Genomic DNA, 27,295 nt, shown 5'->3' with positions numbered 1-27,295 from the left:
GCTGATTGGCTGGTGCGTTATCACCTTGCACTTATCACTGCTTTATCACTTCTTCAGGCTAAGTACATCTGCCCCATTATTGGGGGTTATTTAGATGTGGTAAAGTGCCTGACAGTCTGCCGCTGTCTGGGGGGCAGGGAGGGGGAGGCGATGGCCCCTGTTTGGGATAATGGAGGCATGTGTCCACCGTTTAGGTGGAGGGAAAAAAATAAGATTTTACTTACCGATAAATCTATTTCTCGTAGTCCGTAGTGGATGCTGGGGACTCCGTCAGGACCATGGGGATTAGTGGCTCCGCAGGAGACAGGGCACAAAAATAAAGCTTTAGGATCAGGTGGTGTGCACTGGCTCCTCCCCCTATGACCCTCCTCCAAGCCTCAGTTAGGATACTGTGCCCGGACGAGCGTACACAATAAGGAAGGATTTTGAATCCCGGGTAAGACTCATACCAGCCACACCAATCACACCGTACAACTTGTGATCTGAACCCAGTTAACAGTATGACAAACGTAGGAGCCTCTGAACAGACGGCTCACAACAATAACAACCCGATTTTTTTGTAACAATAACTATGTACAAGTATTGCAGACAATCCGCGCTTGGGATGGGCGCCCAGCATCCACTACGGACTACGAGAAATAGATTTATCGGTAAGTAAAATCTTATTTTCTCTGACGTCCTAGTGGATGCTGGGGACTCCGTCAGGACCATGGGGATTATACCAAAGCTCCCAAACGGGCGGGAGAGTGCGGATGACTCTGCAGCACCGAATGAGAGAACTCCAGGTCCTCTTTAGCCAGGGTATCAAATTTGTAGAATTTTACAAACGTGTTCTCCCCCGACCACGTAGCTGCTCGGCAGAGTTGTAATGCCGAGACCCCTCGGGCAGCCGCCCAGGATGAGCCCACCTTCCTTGTGGAATGGGCCTTGACAGATTTAGGCTGTGGCAGGCCTGCCACAGAATGTGCAAGTTGAATTGTGCTACAAATCCAACGAGCAATCGTCTGCTTAGAAGCAGGAGCACCCAGCTTGTTGGGTGCATACAGTATAAACAGCGAGTCAGATTTTCTGACTCCAGCCGTCCTTGAAATATATATTTTCAATGCCCTGACAACGTCCAGCAACTTGGAATCCTCCAAATCGCTAGTAGCCGCAGGCACCACAATAGGCAGGTTCAGGTGAAACGCTGACACCACCTTAGGCAGAAACTGAGGACGCGTCCGCAGTTCTGCCCTGTCCGAATGGAAAATCAGATATGGGCTTTTATACGATAAAGCCGCCAATTCTGACACTCTCATGGCTGAAGCCAGGGCCAGTAGCATGGTTACTTTCCATGTAAGATATTTCAAATCCACCGATTTGAGTGGCTCAAACCAATGGGATTTGAGAAAATCCAAAACTACATTAAGGTCCCACGGAGCCACTGGGGGCACAACCGGGGGCTGTATATGTAGTACTCCTTTTACAAAAGTCTGGACTTCAGGAACTGAAGCCAATTCTTTCTGGAAGAAAATCGACAGGGCCGAAATTTGAACCTTAATGGACCCCAATTTGAGGCCCATAGACAATCCTGTTTGCAGGAAATGTAGGAATCGACCCAATTGAAATTCCTCCGTGGGGGCCTTCCTGGCCTCACACCATGCAACATATTTTCTCCAAATGCGGTGATAATGTTGTGCAGTCACCTCCTTCCTGGCTTTTACCAGTGTAGGAATGACCTCTTCCGGAATGCCTTTTTCCCTTAGAATTCGGCGTTCAACCGCCATGCCGTCAAACGCAGCCGCGGTAAGTCTTGGAATAGACACGGTCCCTGCTGAAGCAGGTCCCGTCTTAGAGGTAGAGGCCACGGATCTTTTGTGAGCATCTCCTGAAGTTCCGGGTACCAAGTTCTTCTTGGCCAATCCAGAGCCACGAGTATCGTTCTTACTCCCCTTTGCCGTATAATTCTCAGTACTTTTGGTATGAGAGGCAGAGGAGGAAACACATACACTGACTGGAACACCCACGGTGTTACCAGAGCGTCCACAGCTATTGCCTGAGGGTCTCTTGACCTGGCGCAATACCTGTCCTGCTGAGGAAGTCTGCTTCCCAGTTGTCCACTCCCGGAATGAACACTGCTGACAGTGCTATCACATGATCTTCCGCCCAGCGAAGAATCCTTGCAGCTTCTGCCATTGCTCTCCTGCTTCTTGTGCCGCCCTGTCTGTTTACGTGGGCGACTGCCGTGATGTTGTCCGACTGGATCAACACCGGCTGACCCTGAAGCAGGGGTTTTGCCAGGCTTAGAGCATTGTAAATCGCTCTTAGCTCCAGTATATTTATGTGAAGAGACATCTCCAGGCTTGACCATACTCCCTGGAAGTTTCTTCCCTGTGTGACCGCTCCCCAGCCTCTCAGACTGGCATCCGTGGTCACCAGGACCCAGTCCTGTATGCCGAATCTGCGGCCCTCTAACAGATGAGCACTCTGCAACCACCACAGAAGAGACACCCTTGTCCGTGGCGATAAGGTTATCCGCTGATGCATCTGCAGATGCGATCCGGACCATTTGTCCAGCAGATCCCACTGAAAAGTTCGTGCGTGGAATCTGCCGAATGGAATTGCTTCGTAAGAAGCCACCATCTTTCCCAGGACTCTTGTGCATTGATGCACAGACACTTTCCCTGGTTTTAGGAGGTTCCTGACAAGTTCGGATAACTCCCTGGCTTTCTCCTCCGGAAGAAACACCTTTTTCTGAACCGTGTCCAGAATCATTCCCAGGAACAGCAGACGTGTCGTCGGGGTCAATTGAGATTTTGGAAAATTCAGAATCCACCCGTGCTGTTGCAGCACTACTTGGGTTAGTGCTACTACGTCCCCCAGCTGTTCCCTGGACCTTGCCCTTATCAGGAGATCGTCCAAGTAAGGGATAATTAATACGCCTTTTCTTCGCAGAAGAAACATCATTTCGGCCATTACCTTGGTAAAGACCTGGAATAATACCCCTTTCCCTGTTGTAGGAGGGGTACCTTGACTATCACCTGCTGAGAATACAGCTTGTGAATGGCTTCCAATACCGTCGCCCTGTCTGAGGGAGACGTTGGCAGAGCAGACTTTAGGAACCGGCGAGGGGGAGACTTCTCGAATTCCAACCTGTAACCCTGAGATACTATCTGCAGGATCCAGGGGTCCACCTGTGAGTGAGCCCACTGTGCGCTGAAATTCTTGAGTCGACCCCCCACCGCCCCTGAGTCCGCTTGTAAAGCCCCAACGTCATGCTGAGGGCTTTGCAGAAGCCGGGGAGGGCTTCTGCTCCTGGGAAGAAGCTGCTTGGTGCACTCTCTTACCTTTTCCTTTGCCTTGGGGCAAATATGACTGTCCTTTCGCCCGCATTGTTCCTATAGGAACGAAAGGACTGCGGCTGAAAAGACGGTGTCTTTTTCTGTTGGGAGGGGACCTGAGGTAAAAAGGTGGATTTCCCGGCTGTTGCCGTGGCCACCAAATCCGATAGACCGACCCCAAATAATTCCTCCCCCTTATACGGCAATACTTCCATATGCCGTTTGGAATCCGCATCACCTGACCATTGTCGCGTCCATAAACTTCTTCTGGCAGATATGGACATCGCACTTACTCTCGATGCCAGAGTGCAAATATCCCTCTGAGCATCTCGCATATAAAGAAAAGCATCCTTTAATTGCTCTAAAGTCAATAAAATACTGTCCCTATCTAGGGTATCAATATTTTCAGTCAGGGAATCCGACCAAACCACCCCAGCACTGCACATCCATGCAGAGGCGATGGCTGGTCGCAGTATAACACCAGTATGAGTGTATATACTTTTCAGGGTAGTTTCCAGCCTCCTATCCGCTGGATCCTTGAGGGCGGCCGTTTCAGGAGACGGTAACGCCACTTGTTTTGATAAGCGTGTGAGCGCCTTATCCACCCTAGGGGGTGTTTCCCAGCGCGCCCTAACCTCTGGCGGGAAAGGATATAATGCCAATAACTTCTTTGAAATTAGCAGTTTTCTATCGGGGTTAACCCACGCTTCATCACACACTTCATTCAATTCGTCTGATTCAGGAAAAACTACAGGTAGTTTTTTCAAACCCCACATAATACCCCTTTTTGTGGTACATGCAGTATCAGAGATATGCAAAGCCTCCTTCATTGCCGTGATCATATAACGTGTGGCCCTACTGGAAAATACGTTTGTTTCTTCACCGTCGACACTAGATTCGGTGTCCGTGTCTGGGTCTGTGTCGACCGACTGAGGTAAAGGGCGTTTTGCAGCCCCTGACGGTGTCTGAGACGCCTGTACAGGTACTAACTGGTTTGCCGGCCGTCTCATGTCGTCAACTGATTTTTGTAATGTGCTGACATTATCACGTAATTCCATAAACAAAGCCATCCATTCCGGTGTCGACTCCCTAGGGGGTGACATCACCATTACCGGCAATTGCTCCGCCTCCACACCAACATCGTCCTCATACATGTCGACACACACGTACCGACACACAGCAGACACACAGGGAATGCTCTTATCGAAGACAGGACCCCACTAGCCCTTTGGGGAGACAGAGGGAGAGTTTGCCAGCACACACCCAAGCGCTATAAATATATAGGAACAACCCTATAGAAGTGCTGTCTCCCTTATAGCAGCTTAATATATCAAAAAACGCCAAAAAAAGTGCCCCCCCCCTCTCTGTTTTACCCTGTTTCTGTAGTGCAGTGCAGGGGAGAGTCCTGGGAGCCTTCCTCGCAGCGGAGCTGAGCAGGAAAATGGCGCTGTGTGCTGAGGAGATAGGCCCCGCCCCCTATTTCGGCGGGCTCTTCTCCGGTGTTTGTGAGACCTGGCAGGGGTGAAATACATCCATATAGCCCCAGGGGCTATATGTGATGTATTTTTTTAGCCAGAACAAGGTATTCTCATTGCTGCCCAGGGCGCCCCCCGCAGCGCCCTGCACCCTCCGTGACCGCTGGTGTGAAGTGTGTGACAACAATGGCGCACAGCTGCAGTGCTGTGCGCTACCTCATGAAGACTGAAAAGTCTTCTGCCGCCGGTTTCTGGACCTCTTCACTTTTCGGCATCTGCAAGGGGGTCGGCGGCGCGGCTCCGGGACCGGACTCCATGGCTGGGCCTGTGTTCGATCCCTCTGGAGCTAATGGTGTCCAGTAGCCTAAGAAGCCAATCCATCCTACACGCAGGTGAGTTCACTTCTTCTCCCCTAAGTCCCTCGTTGCAGTGAGCCTGTTGCCAGCAGGACTCACTGTAAATAAAAAACCTAAAAACTTTTTCTAAGCAGCTCTTTAGGAGAGCCACCTAGATTGCACCCTGCTCGGACGGGCACAAAAACCTAACTGAGGCTTGGAGGAGGGTCATAGGGGGAGGAGCCAGTGCACACCACCTGATCCTAAAGCTTTATTTTTGTGCCCTGTCTCCTGCGGAGCCGCTAATCCCCATGGTCCTGACGGAGTCCCCAGCATCCACTAGGACGTCAGAGAAAAAGTGATAGCAACTCCAACCGCACCTGAATGAGGCCCAGTGTGTCTCATAAGCCATGCTGGGCAATGCCACTGATGATCCCAGTTGAATGTATACAGCTCTAGTTAATTTTTTTCTCCACGAATATAACGGCTACATAATGGGTGTAAGGTGCAATCAGGGAAATTATAGCGTCTTCAGGGAGTCAGGGAGATTGCTGCTATTTCAGGGAGTCGTCCTGACAATCAGGGAGAATTGGCAAGTATGGGATAATTATCATCTATCGTTACACGTGCACATTAATATTCTCTATTGGTTCTTTTCTCAGTCACTCAAATGAAAGCTACTTATGGCTCCTCTCCAGCATAAAGTGCTGCAAGTTAGTAAATTATCATCAGAAAACTGAATGGCACCTTTGCTGTTAAAATGTGACTGCTTGGGTACTATTCAGTAGAATGAAACAGGATGACACTAATGTAACCAGATTTCCGCTAGGGATGGCAATTAATGGGTTAACCATCAATGGCCACCATCGACAGTTAACCTTGGCGATTTAAAACTATTTCCAAAGGAACAATTGATCGTTCGGCCCACCGACGGTCGTACCTGCTTTTATATTTCCTGAGATGCAGGCCAATCAGAGTCTGGTGGCGGGGCTTCGTGGGTATCAGGAGGCGGAGCTATGATCCGTGTCTCGGCACCTTGTACGGAAAAAAAATTTGTGTTGTTTCATACCATCGATGGCACAAAAGCATCTGGGTCTCCCCTTATCGATGGTAAAAGTATTGGGCATAGACCACTGCTGATTTGAAAACATCGATGGTCGATGGCTATCTACCCTATTTACCGCCTAATTTGGATTGTTGATAGCGCAAGAAAAAACACACATGAGATGCGCGAACTAGTTGTTACTGACCTTTTGTTTAATTCATGTGGCTCCAAATTAAAGACAAACATATATGCGCACCCCCAATGTGATGTCACACACCTAAGGCAATAAGACCTTGGGGGAGATGTATCAAGTCTTGGTGAGGGATAAAGCGGAGAAGTTGCCCAAAGCAACCAATCACGTTCTGTAATTTCAAAGACTGTGCTGGATAAATGACAGGATCTTCTTGGTTTCTTTGGCCAACTTCTCCACTCTCGCTCCAAGGCTTGACACATCTCCCCTTATCACAGCCATATCTAAATGAAAGCCCCATTCTGGCAGACTTCAACTATTTTCATCTTTGAGTCTGTCTTTCCATCTTTGGCCTATTAATATGTATTTATATCGCTGGCATATTCCATTGCATGTTACAGTTAGGATCGGTCGACATGGAAAAAGATTGACATGCGTTTTTCAAAAAAAAAAAAAAATGTTTTTTTTTTTTTTTACGTTTTCATACTTTCCAATCCTTGTGGACTACGATTGGGAATAGCAACCTTGCGCTCACCATGCGAGGGGACATGGTGCACTAATTGGGGTTCCCTGTCACTTTACGACGAAAACGCCACAAAAAAAAAAAAAAACAGATGTTGACCTTTTTCCACGTCGACCTTGTTCATTGCTTATTGCATACTGGTACAGACAGGTTGTAGGGGTAAATGCCTAGGTGAGCTACATGATTCTGTCACACAGCAATACTGATACAGACAGATTGTAGGGGTAAAAGGCCTAGGTGAGCTACATGATCCTGTCACACAGCAATACTGATACAGACAGATTGTAGGGGTAAAAGGCCTAGGTGAGCTACATGATCCTGTCACACAGCAATACTGATACAGACAGATTGTAGGGGTAAAAGGCCTAGGTGAGCTACATGATCCTGTCACACAGCAATACTGGTACAGACATATTGTAGGGGTAAAAGGCCTAGGTGAGCTACATGATCCTGTCACACAGCAATACTGGTACAGACATATTGTAGGGGTAAAAGGCCTAGGTGAGCTACATGATCCTGTCACACAGCAATACTGGTACAGACATATTGTAGGGGTAAAGGGCTAGGTGAGCTACATGATCCTGTCACACAGCAATACTGATACAGACATATTGTAGGGGTAAAAGGGCTAGGTGAGCTACATGATCCTGTCACACAGCAATACTGGTTGTGGGGCAGAGGGATGTTTGAGTTTAGAAAGAGACCACGGGCAGGATGTAATGCCATCCAAGTTCCCAGCAGCGGGATGCCTGCCGCACTCTGGTGTTTTTCTTAAAGGGGCAATCATTTACAAAGCATGGTTATGCCTTGTAAATGACTGCCCCTTTAAAAAAAAAAAACAACGTCCGAGCTAGTATATATATATATATTGTATTATTGTATTCAAATATTCTAATAACATGAGGCTTGAAGATTCATATGAGTCCTTCAGATAAAACAGGTCCACCAGAAAGGTCTGTTCAACTCCGGCACTGCCATTACACTGCTATGTAATGACTGGAAGGCCTGATATAGGAGGGAGCGCACCTGACATTTTCCGGATCTGCACTTAGAACCAATCAATTCCCATCACTCCTTACGCAGTATAATGTTCATGTGACAGAAACACGGGAGACCATCAGCTTGGAGAGAGAGGCGTCTTATAAGCAGTGAAGGCCAAGCGAGGGGCAGCAAAGAAACGACATGAGATATGTGTCCATGACACCCCAGGCCGTTATATTGTACACTCAGCTGGGAAAGAGAAAAGCCTCGCTCAGCAGAGTCCTGTCATTTTATGTAGGTGTCAGATATATACACGGTACTAAAGGCAATTTCATGTGTCATGGAGGACTTATAAAGGAGAAGTGTTATTACTTTCTGCTTTATGACATGGAGGTGATAAGAGAATGCTCTACGTTGCTGCTAGTGCGGATCTGTGACATTGCTCTCTTTCAACAGTGACGAGGAGGATGACATCATAGGATGGCTGGGGAGAGGGGAAGGAGTCATTGGGAATCCAGGGACAGAGCAAGGCTGCCACCAAGGGTGGGCGTGTCCTGGGAGGAAGCCACAGGAGCTCGGCCTGTCTATTGGTGCGCTGGGTAGTGAGTGGGTAGGGCTTCGCTGTGCCGCACATATTAGTTGAATGTAGAAAAAAGTTCATTTGTTATGCTGAGCAGGGCTGCCATCAGGGGGGGGACGGGACGGACTGTGGGGACTGGTGTACCGGGCAGTTACAGAGAGAGGGGCCCACCCCCGCCTCCTACCGCCAATACCAGCAGAGCTGCACCAGGCTGTGAAATTACAGTGGGCTGATGCGCAAGGAGAACTTCTTAAAACAAGCATTCCATGCGCATCAGCTCTCTCTGACCGGTTTCTGTAGGTCCTCAATGCTCCACCTATATGTAACGTCACAATGTATGACATCACATAGCAGTGGAGTGGTGCGGCAGAATCTTTTTTGGGGGGAGGAGGGGAGGGGCCCTGTCTATTTTGTCAGTCTCGGGCCCCACAATTTCTGATGGAAGCCCTGATGCTGAGTAATAACTCCAAACACTACACAAGGCGAGGTGTGAACCTCTTCAGCTCTCAGCACGGTGCCAGGTCTCCCTGACGGGCAGGAACATGTATTCCTTAGTTGCTCTTCAGGAATACTGGGAGCAGAAAAGCTATCAATGGAACAAAACTACACTAAATACAACCCTGAGCCCAGTATAACATCCTGATGACCAGTAAATACAACACTGAGCCCAGTATTACAGCCTGATGACCAGTAAATACAACCCTGAGTCCAGTATAACATCCTGATGACCAGTAAATACAACACTGAGCCCAGTATAACAGCCTGATGACCAGTAAATACAACCCTGAGCCCAGTATAACATCCTGATGACCAGTAAATACAACCCTGAGTCCAGTATAACATCCTGATGACCAGTAAATACAACCCTGAGCCCAGTATAACCTCCTGATGACCAGTAAATACAACACTGAGTCCAGTATAACATCCTGATGACCAGTAAATACAACCCTGAGTCCAGTATAACAGCCTGATGACCAGTAAATACAACCCTGAGCCCAGTATAACATCCTGATGACCAGTAAATACAACCCTGAGCCCAGTATAACATCCTGATGACCAGCAAATACAACCGAGTCCAGTATAACACCCTGATGACCAGTAAATACAACACCGAGCCCAGTATAACATCCTGATGACCAGTAAATACAACACTGAGCCAGTATAACATCCTGATGACCAGTAAATACAACCCTGAGTCCAGTATAACATCCTGATGACCAGTAAATACAACCCTGAGCCCAGTATAACCTCCTGATGACCAGTAAATACAACACTGAGTCCAGTATAACATCCTGATGACCAGTAAATACAACCCTGAGTCCAGTATAACAGCCTGATGACCAGCAAATACAACCCTGAGCCCAGTATAACATCCTGATGACCAGTAAATACAACCCTGAGCCCAGTATAACATCCTGATGACCAGTAAATACAACACTGAGCCCAGTATAACATCCTGATGACCAGTAAATACAACCCTGAGCCCAGTATAACATCCTGATGACCAGCAAATACAACCGAGTCCAGTATAACACCCTGATGACCAGTAAATACAACACCGAGCCCAGTATAACACCCTGATGACCAGTAAATACAACACCGAGCCCAGTATAACATCCTGATGACCAGTAAATACAACCCTGAGCCCAGTATAACCTCCTGATGACCAGTAAATACAACACTGAGTCCAGTATAACATCCTGATGACCAGTAAATACAACCCTGAGTCCAGTATAACAGCCTGATGACCAGCAAATACAACCCTGAGCCCAGTATAACATCCTGATGACCAGTAAATACAACCCTGAGCCCAGTATAACATCCTGATGACCAGTAAATACAACACTGAGCCCAGTATAACATCCTGATGACCAGTAAATACAACCCTGAGCCCAGTATAACATCCTGATGACCAGCAAATACAACCGAGTCCAGTATAACACCCTGATGACCAGTAAATACAACACCGAGCCCAGTATAACATCCTGATGACCAGTAAATACAACACTGAGCCCAGTATAACATCCTGATGACCAGTAAATACAACACTGAGCCCAGTATAACATCCTGATGACCAGTAAATACAACACTGAGCCCAGTATAACATCCTGATGACCAGTAAATACAACCCTGAGCCCAGTATAACATCCTGATGACCAGTAAATACAACACTGAGCCCAGTATAACATCCTGATGACCAGTAAATACAACACTGAGCCCAGTATAACATCCTGATGACCAGTAAATACAACACTGAGCCCAGTATAACATCCTGATGACCAGTAAATACAACACTGAGCCCAGTATAACATCCTGATGACCAGTAAATACAACCCTGAGCCCAGTATAACATCCTGATGACCAGTAAATACAACACTGAGCCCAGTATAACATCCTGATGACCAGTAAATACAACCCTGAGTCCAGTATAACATCCTGATGACCAGTAAATACAACCCTGAGCCCAATATAACAGCCTGATGACTAGTAAATACAACCCTGAGTCCAGTATAACATCCTGATGACCAGTAAATACAACACTGAGTCCAGTACAACATCCTGATGACCAGTAAATACAACCCTGAGCCCAGTATAACATCCTGATGACCAGTAAATACAACCCTGAGCCCAGTATAACATCCTGATGACCAGTAAATACAACCGAGTCCAGTATAACAGCCTGATGGCCAGTAAATACAACACTGAGCCCAATATAACAGCCTGATGACCAGCAAATACAACACTGAGCCCAGTATAACATCCTGATGACCAGTAAATACAACACTGAGCCCAGTATAACATCCTGATGACCAGTAAATACAACCCTGAGCCCAGTATAATATCCTGATGACCAGTAAATACAACTCTGAGCCCAGTATAACATCCTGATGACCAGTAAATACAACCCTGAGCCCAGTATAACAGCCTGATGACCAGTAAATACAACACTGAGCCCAATATAACAGCCTGATGACCAGTAAATACAACCCTGAGCCCAGTATAACAGCCTGATGACCAGTAAATACAACCCTGAGTCCAGTATAACATCCTGATGACCAGTAAATACAACAATGAGCCCAGTATAACATCCTGATGACCAGTAAATACAACCTTGAGCCCAGTATAACAGCCTGATGACCAGTAAATACAACACTGAGCCCAATATAACAGCCTGATGACCAGTAAATACAACCCTGAGCCCAGTATAACAGCCTGATGGCCAGTAAATACAACACTGAGCCCAGTATAACATCCTGATGACCAGTAAATACAACCTTGAGCCCAGTATAACATCCTGAGACCGGTCAGCATGACGTTACATGTTTGGTGGGGGGCGAGGGCACAGCACATGCCGGATAGTTGCCCTGCTCTGGTTGATGGGTAGATGCTCTCTTTGCCACGTAAACTTCATCATCTAAATTCCAATTATTTCAATTAAATAAAGTGTGACAAATTATTTACCAGACACACGTCTCTGTGTCTTGTTGTCCTGTTACACATGTCTGTTTTATTGTGTTAGTGGTTATAGTTTAGGGTCTAAGCCATTCGCCGAGGTACAGAAATTCTCAGCCGATAGTCGGCTGTTATAGAAGGCCCCTGGGCCACTTTCTGGGGTTACTGGAAATGACCCGGTAATAACGCTCTGCCTCACATTACTCTCTCATAGGTTTCCTCTTCAGTCTAGAGAAATCGCTGTTGGCTCGGGCAGCCTTTCAGCTATAAAGTCTGATATTTGAATAATGTTGGTATTACTATGTAAACTGCTGCTTACTATGGGGGTCATTCTGACCCATTCGCACGCTGCATTTTAACGCAGCAGAGCGAATGGGTCCCTACTGCGCATGCATCGGGGTCGTAGTGCACTGGCGCATGCCAGACGGCCGAAGGCCGTAGTGGGGATGCGATCGCCTCTGCCTGATTGACAGGCAGAGGCGATAGCTGAGCGGGGGGGGACGACAGAACGGCAGCGTTTGGCAGCCGTTTCGTGGGTTTGGTCCGGCCAACGCGGGCATGGCCGGACCAAATGGTGGGCGGGCTGCAGCGGCTGCGTGACGTCACACACAGCCGCTGCGGGCTGGGGAGAGATGAGTAGCCCCGGCCAGCACGCTAAAGCTGCGCTGGTCGGGAGCTACCCTTGAAGTGCAAAAGCATCGCCGCTGTGCGATGACTTTGCACTTCTGTGGGGGGGGGGGCACTGACATACAGGGAGGACTAGCCCTGTGCTGGGCGTCCCCCCACATGTCAGGGAAGAAGATCGTAGCTGTGCTACATTTAAGATGTTAGTATGGGATCTCCCATAATGCCTGGGCTTGCCTATACCCCATTGTCCCTCTAATTGCACCATGGGGTCCCACGCTGCAATGAATGTTGTAGCGTCTTTTGCCATAGTATCAAATTGCTGTTGTTTCCACTCACCAACTTTACATAGGATATCACCCCCCATACTGTTTCTCTATGGCCTCTGTATCTATATCACACCCATGTACAGTACAGTGGCCAATTCTAAATATCCTGATAATTGTTCCAAATTTTCCAGCGTACCGCACCCCCTACTGCTCTTCCCCCCCCCCAATGCTCTTATTGCAGGCAGTTGGCTGGGGTTATAGGTCCCACACCATCCTTGTGTATAGTAGCGGCGTTAGTGTGTTTGCAAGTCACTGGGAGCTGGACTTTGTGTCATCTAATACTGCTGCCCCGGGGGTCAGGGGCTGCTCCGTCCACCTGCAGCCAGCTGTTGCAGTAAATGCGCATGGTAATTAGGATGAGGGACAGTAGAGTGACCTTTGGGGGAAGGGATGGATGAGGAATCACTGGGCCTACGCTTATACAAATATATACAGTAAGTGTGACAACACATCTGACTGAGCTTCAACTTCAGTGTCACCACATCCCTACCATGCAACCCACAGCAATTTCTATTCATGTCTACAGTACCGGGAACTTTTATTCATGGGGTTCCCTCTTCCTCACCCTGCTCAGGAAAACCATACTTCAAATATTGTTTATTGGGGATGTAGTTTATATACCAGCTGACTGGGATCTCGGCGCTCAGTATCCCGACGCCGGAATCCAGACAGCCAGTAAAAAATGTCTGCAGGTGGTGGGTCCACGCCACCACCCGAGGGAGAATAGAACCAGGCCCAAACCATGGCAAGCGCAGGGGGCCTGCAAGGGGACTCGCTGCACCTGCTGCCGGTATTACGGCTGGTGAGATGCCGCTGTCGGGATTCTGACAGCTGGAATCCCGTTACCCGGGATACTGAACCCGTTTATTGTAACTATAGGCAGCATCATGTGTTACTGTTACACACACAAGGAGGGTGAATGGGCAGGGATAGTATCCAGACTCTAGGTCGACACCTATAAGTCGATATTGAGTTGGTCGACACAGGGAACATGGACATTCGGTCGACATGAACAAGATCATTATGGAAAAAGGTCGACGTGTTTTTCACATTTTTTTTTTTCCATTATTTGAACTTTTTCAAACTTTCCGATCCACGTGGACTATGATTGGGAACGGAAACCTGTGCTGAGTGCAGCGGTAGCAGAGCGAGGCGCCTTGCCCGAAGTATGGCGAGCAAAGTGAGCCATGCGAGGGGACACAGTGCACTAATTGGGGTTCCCCGTCACTTTACGAAGAAAACGACACCAAAAAACAGAAAAAACTCAAGTCAACCTTTTTCCATGGCAACCTAATGGCCGTGTTGACCTAGTCACTGTCGACCAATAGGTGTTGACCTAATGTGTGTCAACCCTGAGTGCCATACCCGACAGGGATAGAGCTTCTACAGGAAACTATCTTCAGGATTTATGGGTCACAATGAAGTCTAGTTTTGGTACATACATATGAGATGAGCTGCAGAATTTGACAATGTGTTTGGAAGCAAGAGAAATGTCCTGCAGGGGTGGTCTTCAGCATACCGGCGCCGGGATCCCGACTGACGGCATGACGACACATATTCTCCCTCTTGGGGTCCAAGACCCCCCTGGAGGGAGAATAAATAGCATGGCGAGCGCAGCAAGCCCACAAGGGGCTGATTAGCGCAGAGTTCCTGATTTCTGTAGCCGATTAGTAGTAATATATGGGGACTGGAGTGCAGACGAAGGGGTCAGTCACATACCCATTTTCATTCTAACATTACAGACACCCCTCCCAGGTTTCGGAAATTGGTACCAGAGAATGTTTATCCTTGCACGTTGACACTAGCATGGAATGGGGTAAGTGCTTGCACTCGGAGGCAGCATGCAAGGGAAGGCGAGGGAAACATAATATAATCTTTCATTTATTTATCAATCCCCTAAATTCACTGTCTATAAAGAACAGGATAACATCAATACAATAAAAATTTACAATACAAACAATAAAAAGAAATAAAGAGGTGCACGTAAAAACACACATAAAGTGAAACTAAGAAGAGGGGTTTGGGGGGAAAATTACTCAGGTTTTCATAGATTCATGTCATATTGGGTCTGTCCCCTCCCCATTTATATGTGACCTGCGACGTAAGGGTGTGGAGCCCTGGGCAACTAGTGTAGAGACAGTTTGTAAGGTGTAGGGGGTTCTGATCTTGATCAAGCCCTGAGGAAGAGATTGCACATCTCGAAACGCGTTGGATACTGGACACTGGAACCAAAACAACTGCAGACTGAACTTCATTGGTAAGCTTGGGAGCCAGAGCAGAGTGAAGTCTGGACCACCCTGCCGTTTATACCACCTGCAGCTCCTTTGCTACCGTTCTGGTACGCTTTTTTTTTAAAGAATAATTGGGACTATTCATCCCTATTTATGTACACCATGTCTTATTAAAACTATATGTTTTTATTGTTTCAATACTGGTACTTATATATATTTAGAGGTACCGATTCAGTCTGGTTTACACAGCAAACCATTATTGTGATATTGTATTTACACTCAGCCATATGTGTACCAAGTTTGTTGTAAATTGGTCTAGCCATTCGGGAGTTATGCTGTCTCCTGAAATACTCTGTGCCGCTGTCCCACCCCTAGGGATGCTAGGGATGTCTAACCCCCACAGAGTTTCATCCCAGATTGTAAGTCAGATGTGTACCAAGTATGGTGTAAATTGCTCCAGGCCTTCCACAGTTTTGCTGTCTGCTGACATTCTCTGTGCTGCTGCCTCATCCCTAGGGGTGCTAGGGATTTCTAATTGTTTTAGTCGCCTCGGGAGTGTTGTAATACGTTCGTAAGTAAAATTTCACGATCATAGCTTGTAAACTGTGGATTTGTATAGAAAGACAGAAGGACAAATTTTCGCTTGTATATAGAAGATAGATTTGATTCGTGGAGACCTGGGCCCTCATTCCGAGTTGTTCGCTCGTTGTCGAGTTTCGCTATATTGCGATTAGTCGCTTACTGCGCATGCGCAAGGTTCGCAGAGCGCATGCGCTTAGTTATTTTACTCAAAAGTTAGGTATTTTACTCACGGCATAACAACGATTTTTCTTCATTCTGGTGATCGGAGTGTGATTGACAGGAAGTGGGTGTTTCTGGGCGGAAACTGGACGTTTTATGGGAGTGTGCGAAAAAACGCTAGTGTTTCTGGGAAAAACGCGGGACTGGCTGGAGAAACGGGGGAGTGTCTGGGCGAACGCTGGGTGTGTTTGTGACGTCAAACCAGGAACGAAACTGACTGAACTGATCGCAATGGCTGAGTAAGTCTGGAGCTACTCAGAAACTGCTAAGAATTTTCTATTCGCAAATCTGCTAATCTTTCGTTCGCAATTCTGCTATGCTAAGATACACTCCCAGAGGGCGGCGGCTTAGCGTGTGCAAAGCTGCTAAAAGCAGCTAGCGAGCGAACAACTCGGAATGAGGGCCACTGTTCCATTCCATTATTTATTTATCTCTGGTCAAATTGTCTTGAACACTATTTGATGTATGCTAGATTTAGGGGCAGATTTATCAATGATTTTTAGCTATTTAAAACTCGTTGCATATGATAACTGGTGCTCCAGCCAATCAGCTCCCAACTGTCATTTTTCAAACACATGACAGGAGCTGATTGGCTGGAGCACCAATTATCATACAAAACAAGTTTTAAATAGTTAAAATGAGTTGGTAAATGGGCCTTATAATGCCTTTTTGAGGACACAGGCTCATGCGTTGTCTTCCAGTAGGGGAGCTAGCTGGGAGAACCAGCAATGAAGGAAGACTATAAAATGTCATAGTGGAACAAAACTGAATTGCTCTGCTGTACAATTTACTGAAGGCCAAACTGTACATCAAAGTGCATGAATGAAATGATCTGAAACAGTAATTCTGATTGTTACAAATGGGAAGCTTACAGATCGGACTATTCCCTGCCACTCTGAGACACTGTTATCAGGTTATAATATACGGTTGCAGAGGAGTTACGTTACCATATAAAGATACCAGGCTGCATTCTGACTGTGTTTCTACAGCCCGCCAATATCCGTGGTGATTAATATCTGTAACAAATCTCGGTAGATGTTAAAACACATAATTATATTATTCCTGATAATACACAATAAATCACAGAATTGATCATTATAAGCACTGACGCCAGGACTCACTGTTCATATATTTATTACCAGTAATTTATATAGTGCTCACATATTCTATAGCACTTTGAATCCACTTAGCATACCAGTGTGTTTATGGATTGTGAAAGAAAACCGGAGCAAACCCACACAAGCATGGGGAGAACATACAAACTCTACACACACAGGTCCCTGGCAGGGCCATCTATTCGTATGTTCTCAATGAGCAGTTGCCCAAGGACACCTGGGCCCCTCCATCAGATCCGGGTCCTGGTAATTAGTACCCTACTGACTGTAGTATATGGTGTGTTGTAGTAGCTCCCTGCACTGGCGTTACAAGGTGGGTGCGGGGGGTGCGGCCCGCACCCGGTTGTCATCCACCGAGGGGTGACACCAAAGTGCCGGCTCCTGCTCAGTTACAGGAGCCGTGTGTCTACAGTGCAGCAACCCGTCTCCTGTCACCATGTAGGAGCTGGCACTGCCGACACGTTAGTCTCTGGGGGCAAGCAGCAGCTCCCGGACCCCTGAGCGCCGAAAACGGGGGTCGGGGCGCTTAGCCACGCCACCTCCTGTGAAACCATGCCCCTCCCACGGGATGTCCTGCGAACCATGCCCCCTTTGCACCCACTGCCGCACCGGGTTCAGAAGAGGTGAGTGACGCCTCTGCCTCCCTGCTTTACACTGTACAGACAGAGTTGTGTATTGTCGTTGCCGTGGAAAGTAACACAGTTCCGCAATACACTTATCTAGGCCAGTGGTTGCCAAACTTGGTCATCAGTCAAGACACCCTAACCTAAGGGGTAAATTTACTAAGTTGGGAGCTTTTTAGCAACCAATCAGATTATATCTATTATCTTCTAGAGGCAGCTAGATAAATGTTAAGTACAATCTGATTGGTTGCTAGGAGCAACATCACCAGTTCTAAAAAAAAACCTCCCACCTAAGTAAATTTACCCCTAACAGTCAATATTATAAGGACGTCCATACTTGAGCACAGGTGATGTAATTAGAACTTCAGTCGATTTATTTTAACCATTTGTGCTCCACCATGGATATCCTTAAAACCTGTACTGCTAGGGAGCCTTGAGGACGGAGTTTGGGAAACTCTGGTCCAGAGAGCAGTTTTGTGATGCATGTAAAGGAAATTACATAAACAATACTGCCTGATGATATAAAACCATGGAAAAAGCACGCAAAAAGGTGACTAGGATGATAAAGCAATACATTTGGCATTAGAGAGAACATGTACTGGATAAAGCAACACACAAAACCCCTGTATGTGAGGTCCTCCTAGGAGGAGCGTCATACACTGCCATATGTTACTTTACAATGCCAGGATAGTGATTGCTGGTTCTACACATTGCCTATACATTCCGCAGAGGGCTGAGACTATACGTTTCTGCCTCTTAGTGAAATCATTTGAATTTCACACTAACTATTACTAATTGCCAATGATTTTGACCCTAGCAACACTTCACTGTCTCTAAGATATTGGCTATATTAATAATTCATAAGTAACATTCCGGAAGTCTGGAGTCCCAGTGTCTGTTCCCGGGAGGACTGTGGCAGAAAGAGCTTGCAGTCAGATCTTTGTAACCATGCTGTTTTATACACCATACATTGCATGTAACGTTATCCATATTGTAACATATTTTCCTTATTATAATCATTATGAATTGTGGATTATCTGTTTCAAGGTCTTATTTCATCCAGGTCAGATCCCAGTCCTCGCCGGCCTGTTCTGCCTGGGGACTGAAAACTCCTGGCACAAATCTCTTTCTGTGGCCAGGGCCGTAACTAGGGTGGGCAAGCAGTGCCACCACCCATAGCGCAGAGACTGGGTGGGTAAGGGTTGCACCTTCGCTCCCTTGTGGACCCAGTATTTTCCTTGCAAGGTGCCTGGAGCCTACAGGGTCCCAAGAGAGTTCTTAGGGTGCTTCCGGTGCTCTGCTCTTTCTTGGTTCTGGTGGCTCAGCCCCCTTGATGTAATGCAAGTTTGGGAGCTGGGCCGGCACAAGGGGGTAATATCACTGAGGCAGTACTGAGTATGCCTTCCCCTTAAGAGAGAGGTCTGTACAATATCTGCAGATTGCCGTACCATGGGGGTCAGTCTGACCCGATCGCACACTGCAGTTTATCGCAAATACTCTCCTGTATGCAGACCTGTAACACATCTTGCAGTCCACCCAGCACTTGATTTGTATGCATGGATTTCTACTAGTCATCATATTCGTCAAGGGCCAACTTGCACCAGCCCTATACTAGCTGCAAAAGACATGCCTGGAAACTGGGGTGTTAGGGACCATAACTCATTGAACCTTGCCTATTGGAGAACGCAGTTACACCCAATAAGTCGTAATGTCGTAGATGCAAATGAAACGCGTAGGTCTCTGCATTGCCTGTGCTTGTGTTTGCTCGGCTTAGGAGAGCAGGCAGTACAAAGATCCCCAAGGTATGCTTTGCAAGCATATATAAGACTCATGGGTATATTTACTAAAGTGCCGGCTTTTAGAAGTGGAGTTGTTGCCTATAGCAACCAACCAAATTAGCAAATTTACTCCTTTCATGAAAGATCGCAAATAATCCCATTAATGTCTGTGACCTACATTCAAATACACTGGTTTTGGGGGTCGTTCACGCTGCATGACAATAAAGCCCAAAGAGGTGTCACCAGAGAACAGAGACGGTGTGGCCAGCCATAACACAGGTGTGTCCAGTCATTGGAGGCAGTGTGGCTATGGTAGTCTGTTATTTGGCTACTATGAGGGATGGCCATTGATGGGTCTATCATCTATGGTCTTTATTGGTTGTCTACATTGATGGCAGGGTCACATGGGCATCAGTGCATTGGCTGTAACTGACTGGGAGGTGGGTCTTGGTGGTCAGTGAGCCAATCAGGGAAGGGGGTGGGGCTATGCACATGATGTTGGTGCAGATCTTAGCGCCCGGGGCTAATAATGATGACAGCTATCTTGCTGGTGGTACCTGTTCCCAGGCCCAGCTCCCGACAGAGTCGGGGACATAATGCAATGGTGTTACCATACTGATGACCAAAGAGTCTTGAAGAGCGATCTTGAGGTAAAGACGGCCTGGAAAGTTTACCACTTGGGTGGGTGGAACTGCAATATGGAGAAGGATAGGGAAGTACAGTATGTCAGTCTGTCAATTCTGTCGGCGTGGGTCCCACAAACCTTAATCCAGCTCTGCTGAAACCTTATAGTACTGTATGTGTATTTCATAATCACCACAAATAAATGTAAGGCCCATTCGCTCGCAACACTTCCCCTCTGAACGCAACGAGACATTTAGAATCTGACCAACCCAACTACCTCATTCATTTGTTCGTTACAAGAAGGTGCAACACTATAAGAAACGGAATGGGACAGGATCCCCAGCTCCAAACCATCCAGCTGTCTGTCAGAAGGAAATTGCATGGAACTGTCTGTATTCCGAGTCTTTGTAATGGCTCCTGTAATCCTCCATGAATGGGAGCAACATCGTTAAATGGATCTATTACAAGGATGGCATTAAGCACTTAATAGACTTGCGGGTCATCTATGGAGACCCACACAGCATCCACTCAGGCACAAAAGCATTGACGGCCGTGCAGGAAAACATGTCGGTGTAATGGCACAGTTGAGGAGGGTGATGTTCTTCTTAAGATTAAAGTAAGGATATGTTAGGTGCACTAATAGCCACTTCAGCAGACACTAGAGGCCGCACACACAGCCTGGAGGTTTGAAGTCCCCCATGATAAAAGGGGCAGGGAGTGACAAGGATATTCTGCTTTGCGCCACTTCAGAAACGACTCGATACACTCAGAACTGAGAAAAAGAAAAACAGGAGACGGGCGTCTTCTGTCATTAGTGTAATCTTGTAAGGCAACAGAGGCCTGAAGTATTAAACAAAGGGGCCATGTTTGTGCTTTTCAGGGTGACTCATTGTCCGGGATGTGTGGCCTTTTAGCTCATGGTAGCTCTACCTGTTGTTTTGTGTGTGTGTGATAAAGGGCCGGTATGTACTTAAATGTCCATGCATGTGAAAGACTTCCAAGAGTGCCAGCCACTTGATGGATCCTTTCAGGGAAGACATCTCCCTTAATGGTGCCTTTTAGGTGTGAAGTGTGGGGATGGGTGTCTGTATCATGTAGCCTGGAGGGGTTCCACTAGAAGCAGATAATCTCATCTAAACAAGCCCCCGTTCTGCCGGGGCTATTTCTGGCAATAATAGACTCCGAGTACTCAATGGAGAACCAACAGTTAGCAATGGATTGGCGGCAAATTATAAATGACATTATTCAAAAATAATAAATAGGAAGAAAAGGAATAACAACAATGTATTCATTGTCTGGAGTTCTGCACTTTATTACTTGAGAGACTTTGGGTTCTATTCATGAAGCAGTGAAAAGAGCGGAGAAGTGAGCCAGTCGAGAAGTTGCCCATGGCGACCAATCAGCTGCTCTGTATAATTTTATAGTATGCAAATTATAAATGTTATGTCAATGCTGATTGGTTGCCATGGGCAACTTCTCCACTGGCTCACTTCTCCACACTTTTCACTGCTTCATGAATAGACCCCTTTGTCACCTGTGATGAAATCTGTATGCTGCTCATAAATTTGTGCAAAGTCTCTAATCCCCCCCAAAGTTCTTAGTGATTCGGCCGCTGTTACCCCCATTTTGGCATAAAGCACTTTTTATTCCAGAAAGCAATGAGAGACGGACAGGGTGAGAGAATAACGGAAAGCAGCAGACGACATAAGGATCCAGAACAGATTCTTTACCATATCAAATATTGGCCCTCATTCCGAGTTGTTCGCTCGTTATTTTCCTTCGCATCGGTGCGATTTTCCGCTAACTGCGCATGCGCAATGTTCGCACTGCGGCTGCGCCAAGTAAATTTGCTAAGAAGTTTGGTGTTTTACTCACGGCATTACAAGGTTTTTTCTTCGTTCTGGTGATCGTAGTGTGATTGACAGGAAGTGGGTGTTTCTGGGCGGAAACTGACCGTTTTATGGGTGTGTGCGAAAAAACGCAGGCGTTTCTGGTAAAAACGCGGGAGTGGCTGGAGAAACGGGGGAGTGTCTGGCCGAACGCTGGGTGTGTTTGTGACGTCAAACCGGGAACGACAAGCACTGAACTGATCGCACTGGAAGAGTAAGTCTCGAGCTACTCAGAAACTGCAAAGAAAAAACTTTTCGCTATATTGCGAATACTTTGTTCGCAATTCTGCTAAGCTAAGATTCACTCCCAGAGGGCGGCGGCTTAGCGTGTGCACTGCTGCGAAAAGCGGCTAGCGAGCGAACAACTCGGAATGAGGGCCATTGAGTGGGTCGTCTGTGTAATAAGTAATGTGCCAAAATAGTTTAAACACGCGTTCAACCCTGATAGCTACCCGAGTTGGAATACCGGGTCGCTAGACCCGGATTATTCCAACTAGGCCCTTTCAGACCGCACTGCAACATGGGTTAAGCGTGCTCATGTGCCATAACCCGTGTTAAAAGCTTGCGGTCTAGAAGGTGTATCAGGGGGCGTACACACTGTGCAATATCACATACGATCTGGCTGAAATTGGCCGGTTCCATACAATATTGTATAATGTGCATGCTCATATTGTGTTTGATGCGCACTCCCGCGGGTCGTATGCTGCATTGCATTGCACCTACATGCAGGTCCGACATGCAATATTGCTTTATGAGGGCCCCGCTCCTCCCCCCGCAGGCGTTCGTAGCACCCTACATTGGCAAGTATGTATGCACCTGCCGGTGTTGGGTCCCGTCGCGGACGACATTGCATGGTTTGTGATGTCGTCCTAATGTGTATGTAGTCTTTGGATAACTTATAAACACAATGTACTTAATTTTTTGGAATTTCGCAATGACAAACTTTTGGCCTAGGCGTGCTGTGAACAAAAATTCTGTGAACAAAGGGGTTCATTCAGAGTTGATCGCAGCAGCAAATTTGTTAGCAGTCGGGCAAAACCATGTGCACTGCAGGGGGGGGGGGGCAGATGTAACATGTGCAGAGAGAGTTAGATTTGGGTGGGGTGTGTTGTTTCTGTGCAGGGTAAATACTGGCTGCTTTATTTTTACACTGCAATTTAGATTTCAGTTTGAACACACCACACCCAAATCTAACTTTCAGCAGAATGCCGAATGCAGCTGAATGCCGGCGGGGGACGAGCGCAACAAACCCCTTGCGAGCTTGCCGCGCTCACCACACTGCGGGCTTGGTGGCGCGCCATGTGTTTTATTCCCACTCTACGAGTGTTGTGGACACCCACGAGCAGGAATAGTCCCTGTTGGTCGGCATGCCGAAATTTGGGATTGTGAGAGGGCGGGATGTAGGGGGACTCAGGTATTGTTACCGCCGGTCACATAACTACATCCCAATAATATTAATTACCGGTACTCCACATTTAACACATGCCGTCATCTTTGGTTTATAAATGACATTTGTCCTTATAGGGTGTTCTCTGCAGATCACTGCCAAATATGCAGGTGTTAAAGTGAGCCGGAACGGGGCGGAACTGCGTTCCGTCAGTTCAATTTGGAGACGGAACGCAGTTCTGCCTCCTCCGACTCACCTAACCCGATGTGTGCCCGGTGCCGCAGGGAGATGCCGGGCGCCCGCTGATATTGTGTTACCAGCGGGCGCCCGTCTCCCTCTCCACATCGCAAGCCGGAGGCAGGAGCTCACTACTGAGCTCCGGCTTCTGGCTTTTGCAGTGTGCGGCGCGCTATGGGAGAGAGGTCATGACATCTCTCTCATAGTTCCGAAGAGCGAGCGGCCAGGAAGGAGTGGACGACAGTGGTCGGACGTAGGAGCGGGGCTTAAGGTGAGTATATTGTGTTTGTTTTTTTGTGTGTAAGCAGCACTATTAGAGGGGGCAAAACTAAAGGGGGGCATATCAACTGGGGGCATTTCTACAAGGGGCATAACTAAAGGGGGCATATCAACTGGGGGCATTTCTACAAGGGGCATAACTAAAGGGGGCATATCAACTGGGGGCATTTCTACAAGGGGCATAACTATAGGGGCATATCAACTGGGGGCATTTCTACAAGGGGCATAACTAAAGGGGGCCTATCAACTGGGGGCATTTCTACAAGGGACATAACTAAAGGGGTCATATCAACTGGGGGCATTTCTGCAAGGGGCATAACTATATGGGCATATCAACTGGGGGCATTTCTACAAGGGGCATAACTAAAGGGGGCATATCAACTGGGGGCATTTCTACAAGGGGCATAACTAAAAGGGGCATATCAACTGGGGGCATTTCTGCAAGGGGCATAACTAAAGGGGGCATATCAACTGGGGGCATTTCTACAAGGGACATAACTAAAGGGGGCATATCAACTGGGGGCATTTCTGCAAGGGGCATAACTATAGGGGCATATCAACTGGGGGCATTTCTACAAGGGGCATAACTAAAGGGGGCATATCAACTGGGGGCATTTCTACAAGGGGCATAACTAAAGGGGGCATATCAACTGGGGGCATTTCTACAAGGGGCATAACTAAAGGGGGCATATCAACTGGGGGCATTTCTACAAGGGACATAACTAAAGGGGGCATATCAACTGGGGGCATTTCTGCAAGGGGCATAACTATAGGGGCATATCAACTGGGGGCATTTCTACAAGGGGCATAACTAAAGGGGGCATATCAACTGGGGGCATTTCTACAAGGGGCATAACTAAAAGGGGCATATCAACTGGGGGCATTTCTGCAAGGGGCATAACTATAGGGGCATATCAACTGGGGCATTTCTACAAGGGGCATAACTAAAGGGGGCATATCAACTGGGGGCATTTATGCAAGGGGCATAACTAAAGGGGGCATATCAACTGGAGGCATTTCTACAAGGGGCATAACTAAAGGGGGCATATCAACTGGGGGCATTTCTACAAGGGGCATAACTAAAGGGGGCATATCAACTGGGGGCATTTCTACAAGGGGCATAACTAAAGGGGGCATATCAACTGGGGGCATTTCTGCAAGGTGCATAACTATAGGGGCATATCAACTGGGGGCATTTCTACAAGGGGCATAACTAAAGGGGGCATATCAACTGGGGGCATTTCTACAAGGGGCATAACTAAAGGGGGCATATGAACTGGGGGCTTTTCTACAAAGGGCATAACTAAAAGGGGCATAACTATATAAGGGCATATCTACAAGGGGCATAACTACTGGGGGCAATGCTACATGGGGGCATTACTACTGGGGCACTAGTAATGAGGGCATTGCATAGGGGGCACTTCATAAGGGGCATAATTCCTGTGGACAAAAGGTGTACTACTATTGTGGGCACTGTATAAGGGGCACCAATACTATGGGCTCTACATAAGGGGCACTACAACTGTGGGCACTACCACTACAGTGGGCATTGCATACAGGGCACTACTACTGTGGGCATTGTGTCCCCTCGCATGGCTCGCTTTGCTCGACATGCTTCATTATTTGTATTAGGCGTGAAACTACTGTGGGCATCTTAGGTCGACAGTCATTAGGTCGACCACTGAAGGTTGACATGGGCATTATGTCGACATTAACTAGGTCGACAGGTGAAAAGGATTTCTTCGTAAAGTGACGGGGAACCCCAATTAGTGCATCGTGTCCCCTCGCATGGCTCGCTTTGCTCGACATGCTTTATTATGTGTATTAGAGGTGATACTACTGTGGGCATTATGTGTATCTGGGGTGCTACTACTGTGGGCTTTGTGTATAAGGGGCACTAATGTGTGCCATAACATGAATAAGGGACATTACTATGTGGTGTAATGTGAATAAGATTGTGCTACTGTGCGGTGTAATTTGAATTGGGGATACTATTGGGTGACCACGCCCATTTTTTGAAACCACACCCCTTTTTTGTAGCACGCCTAAGGTGCACGCAATCCATTTACACCTGGGGCGCTTGGTGTGGCGGGGGTGAGTTCCATTACCTCTCCAGGACCACTTTAAACACTGCAAAGACAGGTATGGGTCATCGGGTCGACTCAACTTAGGTCGACAGTCATTAGGTCGACCACTGAAGGTTGACATGGGCATTATGTCGACATGTACTAGGTCGACAGGTGAAAAGGATTTTTTGGGTGTCGTTTTCTTCGTAAAGTGACGGGGAACCCCTATTAGTGCATCGTGTCCCCTCGCATGGCTCGCTTTGCTCGACATGCTTCGGGCAGGTTACCGTGCTCAATTGTAGTCCATGTGGATTGTAAAGTATGAAAAAGTCCAAAAAATGTTTGTTTTTAAAAAAAAACTCATGTTGACCTTTTGACCTGTCGACCTAGTACATGTCGACATAATGCTCGTGTCGACTTTCAGTGGTTGACCTAATGACTGTCAACCAAAGTTGAGTCGACCTAACGACCGTATCCCACCAAATACAGTAGTTGCCATTAACACCAGGGGGAGGTCCACTCCCCGTCAGCAGTGATATGTGGGCCAGTGTTATATAGTAGGGGACATTTCTGAATAATGGTGCAATGGGAAACATTAGTGTTGCCATAGTAACTAATCTGATATTTGTATTTATTTTCTGCATAGCACCAGAAAAATAAATTCTAATCGGCTGTGATAGACCACACCAAGGGGGTCATTCAGACCTGATCGTAGATGTGCTAAATTTAGCACATCTACGATCACTCTCACAGAAATGCGGGTGGACGCCCAGCACAGGGCTAGTCCGTCTCGCATGTCTGGCTCTCTCCCCCCCCCCCCTGCACAGGTACAAAAGCATCGCACGGTGGCGATGCTTTTGCACCTGAAGAGTCGCTCCCTACCAGCGCAGCTTCTGCGCCCTGGCAGGGAGCTACCCATCGATCTCCAGGTCGCAGCGGCTGCATGTGACATCACGCAGCCGCCGCGGCCCGCCCCCCGCATGGTCCGGGCATGCCTGCGTTGCCCAGACCACACCCCCAAAATGGCGGCCCAATGCCACCGGCCTGCCCCCTCCCGCTCAGCAAACGCGTCTGCCTGTCAATCAGGCAAAGGCGATCGCTGGGCTGAGATGCCGATCGCATCTCTGGCATGTGCCGGCACACTGCGGCGCATGCGCATTTCTTACTTGATCGCCAGCTGTGCGAAAATGCATAGCAGTGATCAGGTCTGAATTAGCTTCCATGTTTCTCACCATTTTTCTTAAAAACGCTGCGACCAAGAAAGGAAATGTTTAAACCGTAAGACAGAAACACTCATATAACTGGGAGACATAGTTTCATGTTAACCCTTTGCACATGACATGCTAAATTCTGGGTACTGTATCTACAACCTCTTTGCCAGTTCTCCGTCACAGCTCCAAACCTTTATGG

This window comes from Pseudophryne corroboree, chromosome 12 (genome assembly GCF_028390025.1).
Source record: "Pseudophryne corroboree isolate aPseCor3 chromosome 12, aPseCor3.hap2, whole genome shotgun sequence".
NCBI classification, from domain to species: Eukaryota; Metazoa; Chordata; class Amphibia; order Anura; family Myobatrachidae; genus Pseudophryne; species Pseudophryne corroboree.
Note: the sequence above shows the minus strand (reverse complement) of the source record.